Source organism: Meriones unguiculatus, chromosome 4 (assembly GCF_030254825.1).
Source record: "Meriones unguiculatus strain TT.TT164.6M chromosome 4, Bangor_MerUng_6.1, whole genome shotgun sequence".
Taxonomy (NCBI): domain Eukaryota; kingdom Metazoa; phylum Chordata; class Mammalia; order Rodentia; family Muridae; genus Meriones; species Meriones unguiculatus.
Genome location: NC_083352.1, coordinates 74,470,942 through 74,480,082, shown reverse-complemented (window position 1 = coordinate 74,480,082; position 9,141 = coordinate 74,470,942). Strand labels below are relative to the sequence as shown.

The 9,141-nt window shown below is 42.3% G+C and overlaps 1 long non-coding RNA gene across 1 annotated transcript; it reads right to left on the bottom strand.

The window, feature by feature from the left end:
* Positions 1-4,318: 4,318 nt before the first annotated feature.
* LOC132653498 (uncharacterized) lies at positions 4,319-8,902 on the bottom strand. The gene is made up of 3 exons (XR_009591228.1): positions 8,810-8,902; positions 4,900-4,935; positions 4,319-4,482 (listed from the first exon to the last, which is right to left on the bottom strand). It is a non-coding gene; the product is annotated as an uncharacterized LOC132653498 (long non-coding RNA).
* Positions 8,903-9,141: the final 239 nt, after the last annotated feature.

The window sequence follows — 9,141 nt, the reverse complement described above, 5'->3', positions numbered from 1 at the left end:
AAAGAAAGAAAGAAAGAAAGAAAGAAAGAAAGGAAGGAAGGAAGAAAGGAAGAAAGGAAGGAGAAAGAAAGAAAGAAAGAAAGAAAGAGAAAGGAATTAAGGAAGGAAGGAGAAAGAAAGAAAGAAAGAAAGAAAGAAAGAAAGGAAGGAAGGAAGGAAGGAAGGAAGGAGAGAGAGAGAAAGAAAGAAAGAAAGAAAGAAAGAAAGAAAGGAAGGAAGGAAGGAAGGAGAAAGAAGGAAAGAAAGAAAGAAAGAAAGAAAGGAAGGAAGGAAGGAAGGAGAAAGAAGGAAAGAAAGAAAGAAAGAAAGGAAGGAAGGAAGGAAGGAAGGAAGGAAGGAGAAAGAAGGAAAGAAAGAAAGAAAGAAAGAAAGAAAGAAAGAAAGGAAGGAAGGAAGGAAGGAAGGAAGGAGAAAGAAAGAAAGAAAGAAAGAAAGAAAGAAAGAAAGAAAGAAAGAGAAAGAAAGAAAAAAAGAAGCGAAAGAAAGAAGTCTCCTTATATCTACTGATGTGGGAGTCAGGGGCGAGGTGGGAGACGGGAGGAAGGGAAGAGGGAAGAGAACAAACAAGTCCCAAGCCTGGATGGATGGGGTATGGAGAGACTACAACAAGCAGTTGGAAGGACACAGGAAAATTGGAACTGGTATTCAAACAAAAACTTGTACATGAATGTTCACAGCTGTGCTTAACAGTGGTCAAAGGGTAGAGATAAATACAGTGTCCATCAGTAAAGGAATGGGAAAATAAAATGTGACACATCGTACAGCAAAATACTACTCAGACATAGCTCATAAAGTACACACTACAGTACATGGAAGCCAGGACAGCCAGGGCTACACAGAGAAACCCTGTCTTGAGAAGAAAGAAAGAAAGAAAGAAAGAAAGAAGAGAGAGAGAGAGAGAGAGAGAGAGAGAGAGAGAGAGAAAGAAAGAAAGAAAGAAAGAAAGAAAGAAAGAAAGAAAGAAAGAAAGAAAGAAAGACCACGTATTCCTGGAAACTGATGGCTGCCAGGGACAGTTAAGGAATGGAGAGCAGAAAATGGCTGTTATAAAACAGGTATTCACTCTCTGTTTGTGATGACAAGAATGTTCAGGAAGTAGACAGTGGCTGTGAGGTCATTATATTGTGAGCCAAATGGATGCCACAGAATACACCTGTAGCATGAAATAAATGTGGATGTTATAAATGTGGTCTGAGTATTTCCCAACAATACTTAGAGGAAGGAAGAAAGGCAGCAGGGAGGACGGTCAGAAGGAGAGAGGGAAGAAAGAAGGGAAAGAAAAGTCATTTGTACCTTGTCGGGTGAAAACCACAAAGTTGAGGCAATGACAGGCTGCAATGGGCTAGAGATTAGATACAAACATGAAAGCCAGTGCATGGAGACGGCTTCGTCAAAGCCACACAATGAGCCGGAAGCCTGGCAAGTGCTGCACGCATCACCACTTTACCTACTCAGTTAAAGTTAAAGACACAGATCCACACAAGGACCTTTCTGTGTGTTTGGCTTAGTTTCAGGTTATATGAGCATGGTTGTTGGAGGTTGAACACACTTATTTTCTGGGAGAAAGGAACCCTCAGAAAGGAGAATACATATACAGAATGATGGTCATTGACAGAGGCAACTGGACCCTACGGAGTGAAGGACAGATGTGGGTGGAAGGCACGACTATGTAAGGAGAAAGCTCCTCATGAGAGGCAGGAGCCAGGTGCATGCAGTCATCACAGGGTCAAAGAATTTGAGCCTCAGGGTCCTGAGGCTAAAGCGGACATTAACTGCCGCCAGGTTAAGTTACTCTCAACTCTGATGAAAATCGTTTGCTCGTCTTCATGAACAAATGCTGCTGTTTGAGCCTCTGCCCAGAGGTCCTGGTTAGTGCATCTGGGGACAAGGTACAGGCCCTTCAGGTGACTCCTCAGGCACAGTCACGGCTCAGAACCTATGATGTAGTCAGTCTATGTAGACCCTGCCTCTGGGGATTCTATCTTCGATATAGAATGGAAGCCCTATGATACTGTGTTTAACTATAGAAGGGCCCTATGTGGGATTACCTAGGCATGGGTTCTCAACTGGCCTAAGGCCAACTGGCTTCATCCTGGGCCACAGAGCTCTCCTGACTGTGTCCATCTATTTAGAATCCTATCTTAACTTTAAAGAAACAACACACCCATAAGCAGCATTAAAATATTATTCAAGGAGAGATTCTGCAAGCATAATAAGATGAATGCTAAGCATTTTCTTTGGCTTTCTCTTCTTAATTATCTCAACTATCCAGAGTGGTGGCTATTGATTTGTATGCATGCATGTGTGGAGGCCAGAGGGCATGAGCTGTCGGGATCCTCCTGTCTCTGCTTCCAGCTCTGAGGCTACTGAAGTACCATAATCAGGGGCATCTGAGCCAGGAGCCTCATGCTGAGCAGCAAACACTTTCCACACTGAGCTATCCTCCCGGCTCTGGTAACTACTACTTTTATTCCCAAGTGAGTATTGAGTACGTGAGACTCGCTTAGTTTAATGAATGACTTAAGTAATTTTATTTTAAGTAAAACTAAATATAAGGGCTGGCAAAATGGCTCAGGAGGTAAAGGAACGTGCCACCATACCTTACAACCTGAGTTTGACCCCTGGGATTCACAAGGCAAGAGAGAACCAAGTCCTACAAGTTGTCTTCTGACCTACCTACACACACACACACACAGAGAGAGAGAGAGAGAGAGAGAGAGAGAGAGAGAGAGATTGAGAGAGAGAAAGTAACAAGAATGTTTTAACTAAATATCCACATCAAGCCAGCAGCTCCTTTGCTGGAAGGAACTATTCTATAGACTGGACTCTATATAGAATACTCTGTAGAATAACTGACTGGACCATCGCTGGGCTAAAGTTGTTATGTTAAAAAGGGACAGGTAGCTTCTCCAAAGCCACCCTGAATACACTATTGAGGTCAGTATCTTGGCAAGAGCTTCTATTTCTTGAGACTGTCAATGTCATACGGCAAGCAGTATACAATTTCCTGCTACCAGACCGTAGGAGTCACTCCAACAGCATGGGCACATTATATTAGGATGCTTGGATTTTAGGGCCAGAAGTTCAAGGACTAATTAATAGCTTACAAAAATACAGAGAAATAAACTTTGAATTTTTTAAGTTTTTTGAGACAGTGAGTTCTAGGACAGCCAGGGCTACACAGAGAAACCCTGTCTCAAAACAAAATAAAATGAAAACAAACAAAATCCCATTAAGGCTGCAGATTTGATACAGCGCTCACCTAGCATGCCAGGAAGCCCTGGGTCTGATCCCCAGCATGGCATAAAACAAGATGGGGTGGTCCAGGCCTGTAATCTCAGCACTGAGGAAGTAGAGGCAAGAAAATCAAATGTTCAAGGTTGCCCCCAGGCTACCAATGAGTTCTAGATCAGTCTGGTCTGCATGAGGTTGTATCAGAAATATTTTTTTCTTTTAACCTTTTAAACTCCCTTCCTCTCCTCGCAGAGCTTTCAACCTACACAGAAATGATGGAGAGAGAGCACAAAGATACAGGACACAGCAGCTGCACTAGGTACAAGATATTGGGCAAAGACACAGACGCCCACTGAGTGAGACCGCTCATGTTGGCTCATGTATGTAAGTGAGAAGCCTTGAGAAGGAAGCATGCCCAAACCACCCCGTAACAGGTGCAAGGAGGCAAGATAACAGCTATGGAAGACACTCAGGAGAAGAGAAATAGTATTTCAATCTGTAGGACAATGTAAATCCACAGAGGGCCCTGACAGATAAAGTTAAACAGAATTATAGAAGAACTTTAGTTCATGAATTTCACTATTTTTCATGTATATAACTGCATGATTTATAAATAAAATTACATAAAAACATTCTCCACCAATAAACTATTGTACTGTATTGCATTGTAAGGTACACATAATGTCTTTTCACACTATGCCGTTTACATAGGTTGCTTTTCAGGATACAGTAATAATTGTATAAATATTTATTTTTTTATTTTGTGCCAGTTCTGGGATCAAACCCAAAGCCTCACACGCGCTAGACAAGTGCTACACGAGAGTCCTACCCCAAACCTCTATGTTTAAAGGGAAAAATAGGCAAGTGCAGAAAATTACATATTTACATTTATATTCATTTGACTGTATTTAATTTTCAGTGAATATAAATATACATTTAAATACATATACTCAAAGTGAACAAATTATAGTTTGCTTTGGTTTTTTCAGAGAAAGGTATGTGTGGGTGTGAGTGTTTAATCTGCTTATGGTAATGAAATAAACCATGGAAGGATAAACGACAAAATTATTTTAATGGCTACATATTAAAGGAGAGAAGGGATAGGCTGGAAGGAGGAAAAGGAAAAACGGGATTTCTTTGGCGAGGTGAAGTGGTGGGCAACTGTAATCTCCGCTCCTCAGGATGCTCGGGCAAGAGAATTGCTGGAGCCCAGGAGCTGGAGGCCACTCTGGGCAACACAAAAAGATTCTGTCTCAAAGAGAATAAAAATGGCCGTGCATTATTACAGTAAAGATATAAATTTCACTTAACATTGAGAGCTGTCAGTCCTTGTCTATCTTCCTCCCATGATTGCAACCATCCCCGGTTTGCCAGAAAGACATTTAGTCTTAACACTAGTACCATTCCTGGCAAACAGCCACAGTGGGTCAGCCTCTGCTTCCTACAAGAAGCATCATTATTATTGGATTTTTTTATATTTGTCAGACTTCTCAGGATGGCCCGAGCCTGAAAATCTAGCTACTCATGTGAGCTAGAGCTAAGGCAGAAGGATTGCAACTTTTGGGTCAGCCTGAGCTACATAACAAATTCAAGGCAACTTGTCATCCTCAAAATAAAATAAAAACAGGAGTGGGCAAGATGTAGGTAAAGGGGAAGAGTGCTTACCCATCATGCATGAGGTCCTGGGTTCAATTTCCATTGCTGTAAAAACAAACAAACTAACTCTTTTCACCAAAAATATGAAGCAATGCAGGTTTTGTTTTCATCCTTTCTCATAAAAAATGCCATACTATTCACTTTTTCACCTCTCTTTTGGCACCCACAGGCATACATGTGGCAAACAGACATACATGCAGGCAAAACATTCAAACACACAAAATAGCAGGAAATGAGTCTTTTTTTTTTTAAGACAATGTTATAGCAGTTTAAAATCCTACCAGGCTTACATGGAGTATCTGTTTCTCTTTAGTTTATAAGCAGAATATCTAACACCTCTTGCTTGACACTAGTATTGTTCCCAGAAAAGGTTTCGTGTGGTTCAAGTTCCAACTCACTAAGTAGATAGTGACCTTGACCTCCCGATGCTCTTCCTCTACCTCCCAATGGTCTGGGATTACAGGTTTGTGTCATCAAGCCTGGATTCTAAGGACTCTGGAAGTTTTTGTTTCTGTCATCTGATATTCCACTTTGAACTTCATTGTTGAAGTTTAGAATGCACAGCTGCATCGTAAATACATAGCCAGATAACATTTTGTGCAACTGAACACAGCTAGGACACTGTCGGTACCTCAGACGCCATCTCCCATCACTACCGCCCCCCTCGCAAGGTTGTCAGCATCTCCGTTTGTAATAGAACATATGAGCTTAAATAGTAGCATGATAGTCTTAAGTCAACTTAACACAAGCTAGAGCTGTCTGAAAGGGGGGAACCTCAATTGAAAAAAATATATCCCTACAAGAACCAACTGTAAGGTATTTTCTTAATTAGTGATTGATGGACGAGGGCCCAGCCCATTTTGGGTGGTGCCATCCCCGGGCTGGTGGTCCTGAGCTCTATAAGAGAGCTGGCTGATCAAGCCGTGAAGAGCAAGCCTATAAGCAGCACCCCTCCATGGCCTCTGCGTCGGCTCTTGTCTCCAGGTTCCTGCCCGTTTGCGTTCCTGTCCTGACTTCCTTCAGTGTGATGATAGAGTAATCCAGATAAACCCTTTCCTCGCCACTTGCTTTTGCTCATGGTGTTTCACTGAGACAACAGAAACCCTAAGTAAGACACATGGTTTTTTATTTTGTATGAATGGAAGCATATCACTGGAATAAAAGAAAACACAAATACATGGGAAGGTATAGAGAAGCTGATGACGTGGAGAGCAGATGATAGAAAGTTTTCACACCACACAGCCTTGGAACATCTGCCACACAGCCCATGGCGGGGGCAGAGGAGCCATGAGTGTCTGGCAGCTTGAAGACCACCTGTGTTCAGAGTGTTCACCTAAGATTACCTTCGGAACCCTTAAAAGTCTCTTCCTAGAAAGATCTAAAAAGAAATTCAAAACTGTTGGGGTACAAAATGAAAAAGAAATCATAAATATCTGTGTATTTTCAGGGCTGTGGCTCAATAATACAGTGTATGCCTAGACCAGTGGATCTGAACTTTCCTAATGTTGTGACCTGTTCCTACAGTTCCTCACGTTGTGATGACCCCAACTGTAAAGTTAATTTTGTTGTTACTTCATAACTGTATTTGCTACTGTTAAGAATTGCAGTGCAAATATTTGTGTTTTCCAGTGGTTTTAGGTGACCCCTGTGAAAGGTCATTCAGTTCCTTCAAGGGGTCACAGAACACAGATTGAGAACCACTAGCCTAGAAGACACAAAGCCCTGATGCTTAATCTTTAGCACCAACCAAAATAATGAATCAATATTTACAGTTTACAATATAAGCACACCGTCAATTCTAAACTCTACTGCTATCTAAAATTAAGTAAGAGACAATTCTTAACGGAACATGTGATCATATCCAAATAATTACAGGGCAAAACCTTTGTCAAAGGTTCCATAGAGCACTGGGTGGTGGTAGTTCATGCCTTTAATCCAGCACTTGGGAGGCAGAGGCAGGTGGATCTCTGAGTTTGAGGCAAGCCTGGTCTATAGCCAGGGTTAAAACAGAGAAAGTTTGTTTAAAAAAAAAAAAAAAAAGGTGTGGTGGAGGGAGGAAGGTTACCTGGGATAGTATCTTAGGAGTCAGATTTTTGTGTGGATAAGTAACTTTATAGTCTTTTAGTCATAGAACACCTACTCAGCATGAAAGAAGCCTCAAGTTCAATCCCCACAAAAATAAATAAATAAATCAACCTGAAAGTGATAATCTTCAAGGTGAGCGTGTTTGCATTGCCTTTAAAGGGGGAACTAGTTGGTCAGTACAGTGTAAGCATTAAGGGTTGGCTCTCAAGAGCCTCAGGTGGAAGGACACTAGGACCATATGTTGCAAAAGTGCAAGTTGCTGAAAGTAGGTCTAAAACTATGACTAGAGGCACAGCCCGCACAGAGCAGGAAATGGAAAGAGGCCCCTGAACATACTTTACACAGAACACTCTGACGAGCAAGTCGCCCTGTGTAGATAAAGCCTGACTCCAGTTCCTGCAACGCAGCAGTTCTAGTGTGGGTAACCACTCCTCAGGAAACCTTGGACCGGGCACAGACTTGCATGAAAGTGACCCAAAATATTATTTGATAAGAAGCATGAAAACTTATAAAAAGTAATTAGTTGGTTAAGTAATTAGATCTTGACAAGTAGGGAAGTGATGAGACAAGATTCAATTCATGAAATATTCATTTAGTTAGTTATGACAAAACTCTTAAAATTAACTATTTACAATTCTTAAGAATGCTTACTCCGGGGGCCTAGAGAAAAGGCTCAGTGGTTAAGAGCACTGGTTGTTCTTCCAGAGGACCCGGGTTTGATTCCCAGCAGCCACATGGTGCCTCACAATCACCTGCAACTCCAGGTCTAGGAGAACCAATACCTTCTTCTGGCCTCCTTGGGTACCAGGCAGGCAAGTGGTGCACAGACATACATCCAGGCACCCATACACATAATTTTTTTTAATTAACTTATTTTTTAAAGCTGGGGAGGGAGCTTGTTCTACAAGCATGAGGACCTGAGCTCAGAACCTATGACTTAAAAAAAAAAAGTGCTGAGTTGGCTGTGCAAACACTGGGGAGCAAAACCAAGCAGATCCCAAAAGCTCACTAGTCAGCTGTCCTAGAGAAACAGTGAACTTCCAGTTTAATGAAAGACTCCTGCCTCAAAGTACTAAAGCAGAGAACGATAGGGGAAGACATCCAGCATCCTGTTTTAGCCTTCTACATGTTAACACATGGGTGTGTTTATGCATGGCACACACAGTGTCTCTCTCTCATACACACACACTCTGAACTGTATTCTTTCACTTAAGGGATATACCTGGACCATATGCTAAGTGATGTATTAGTTGCCAGGGATCTACGAAGAAGCAAAGCAGAGCCTTTGCCTTATAGCCCTTAGAAATAGATGTGCACAACCCAGCCTCAGACAGAAGACAGGTGCAGACAAACAAGTATCAAGCCAGTTGTGGTGGCTCATACCTGTAGTCCCAGCTCTCAGGCTCCTGAGGCAGGAGGACCAGGAGTTTAAGGCCAGCCAGAGATATGTAAAGCCTCAAAAAAGGGGGGGGAAACGTATTTTTAATGATTTCAAGAACACATGTAAGTTAAAAGATTGCTTCCATGATGGAGGAAATGGGCTGAGGATATGGGCCAAAGGAAATGTTTATCTGCAATTTCGTTTTTATTGGGAACAATGTAAGGCAGCTGTATCAGCGATGGTGGTTTCCACAGAGGAAGCTTTCCTATCCACCACATTAATTTATGTGCCTTATTAACTTCCCAAAATGAACGAACTTGTGACGAGAGAGTTGAGGGTTTCGAGAACCGAAAGTACAATATCTAGAGAAAAGTCCTGGAGGGACAGTGTCTCTCCACCTGAAGCAGCGGCAGAGGAAGCGATGGAGAAAGGGAAAGAGGGAGGATTACGGACCTGAGTTGACAGAGAGTCCCAAAGGCCTTGGACTTCTCAGTAAAGCAAAAGGCAAGATGATCTTCTGAGGGCTGAGGAAGGGAAGGTCAAGTAGTGAGCTTCAGAAACAGGGACAAGGCTTTTAATAACCAACGTAGGAAACTCATTAGTGAGTCTCCGAGAGATTAATAAAAGGATCAGGGAGCAGGGCTGAGAGCCAGGCAGACTGAGGACTATGGGTTTTCCGTCTCTCTCTCTCTCCAGAAAGACTTGGGAGGATGGAGGAAGAAATAAAACAAGGGAGAAGGAGGAGGGGGGGAAGGAGAGGGAAATTGGAAAGGCAGAAGGTAGTG